Below are 1,647 nucleotides of genomic sequence, written 5' to 3'. Positions count from 1 at the left end.
TTGGCGTAATCACAGGCAGGGGGTTTATGGGAGAATTAACGTGAAATAGATTATTTATTGCGACATAAATCGACCAGCCTGTCTTGGCCTGAGGATCTTATGGTAAGAGCCACCATAACCGGGGCTAATAAATGCCCTCTCAATCAGTCTGTCCTGCAGCCCTCATATTTTAACCTGTTGAAATTATGCGACATGTGGGAGCCATCAAACAACATAGCGGCAATGTAAATCTCCTGTTTCCGTTTCTCTAGAGCTGCCGGAGGAGCAGTGGAGGGGGGCACGTCTCTGCTCATTCAGCATCTGGCCCTGCGTCAAACCAATGGCCGGCTTCCCCAAAACATATCACTGACTTCACAAAACAGACCTGTAATGACTACCAGAGGAGCACTTCAATGAGGCCTAACTACAGTTTCTCCATATACAGTGGGTACGGAAAAAAACTTGTTGCATCTTTCCCAAAAAGACTCATGGCTGTATTAGATCAAAAGGGTGCTTCTACTAAATACTGAGCAAAGGGTCTGAATACTTAGGACCATGTGATATTTCAGTTTTTCTTTTTTAATAAATCTGCAAAAATGTCAACAATTCTGTGTTTTTCTGTCAATATGGGGTGCTGTGTGTACATTAATGAGGAAAATTTACTTAAATGATTTTAGCAAATGACTGCAATATAACAAAGAGTGAAAAATTTAAGGGGGTCTGAATACTTTCCGTACCCACTGTAAAATCAGCTTACGCACCATCACCGGGTTGGTTTGACATCCATTATGCATGAGAAGGGAAAGAATGGCAGGCGATGCACTGATGGATTCATTTTATGATGCTGAGCAGAAATGTTTCCTCTAAATTGATGTTTGATGTTGCGTCCATGCCGACCAAAAAGAAAACCTGCACAGCAAGGCGACAAAAATATGCAGAAAATCTAGTTCTAAATGGATGGATGGAGTTTAAATTCAATAGAGTTGCATTTTCATTCAATCTCAGTATGTAACTGAAGCTGTGAGAAGTCTTATGTCGAAACATGCATCGCTTAAGGCCTGTCACGGCACTGTTCAAGCATGTGAAAGCAAACACTAGCTAATTTCATGGGTTCCATGTGTCTGTAAGCAATACACAACAAAACGTAAGTGCACGTTCTTAGTGTGCATTCCAGGGACCAAGTAGTCACATCTTCATTTGTGTAAATCATGTCATGTATACTTATGGCTTTATTATATTGTTACTCAAGGGGGCGACAGAGCTACCTTCAAATATTTGAGCCATTAAAAATAAAGCGAAACAAAAATAAACTTGGTCAAAATCAAACTTGTGTAGCAACAACCATTTGCTTTCATGTACATGTTGGCCATATTCCCCCAAAAATATTGTTATTAAAATCTTAAAATATTATACAAACATGAAAGAAATACATACCGTAAATATTATATATATTGTAGAACTGTACATAAAGAATTTATCACATAAACAGTAAATAATTAAGAAATAATTATATTTGATCATAATTAAAAAATAATTATAATTTTTTAAATTATATTATTGAATTACAAGAATATGTACGTATATTAATAACTTGTAATCGACTGTAAAGTTTACATATAAAGCATATATATGTGTGTGTGTGTGTATACAGTATATATATATATATAT

The 1,647-nt window shown here is 36.4% G+C and overlaps 1 long non-coding RNA gene across 1 annotated transcript in view; it reads right to left on the bottom strand.

Moving 5' to 3' along the window:
• Positions 1–728: 728 nt before the first annotated feature.
• Positions 729–1,647, bottom strand: part of LOC107601615 (uncharacterized) — a 4,053-nt gene continuing 3,134 nt past the window's right edge. The window contains exon 3 of the long non-coding RNA XR_001610954.1: positions 729–888. This is a non-coding gene — a long non-coding RNA (uncharacterized lncRNA). The remainder of the gene's footprint in view (positions 889–1,647) is intronic.

The sequence above is a fragment of the Sinocyclocheilus grahami genome, unplaced genomic scaffold (assembly GCF_001515645.1).
Source record: "Sinocyclocheilus grahami isolate Dianchi unplaced genomic scaffold, SAMN03320097.WGS_v1.1 scaffold308.1, whole genome shotgun sequence".
NCBI lineage: Eukaryota > Metazoa > Chordata > Actinopteri > Cypriniformes > Cyprinidae > Sinocyclocheilus > Sinocyclocheilus grahami.
The sequence above is the reverse complement of the archived record's forward strand: the minus strand, read 5'-3'. Positions and strand labels throughout refer to the sequence as shown.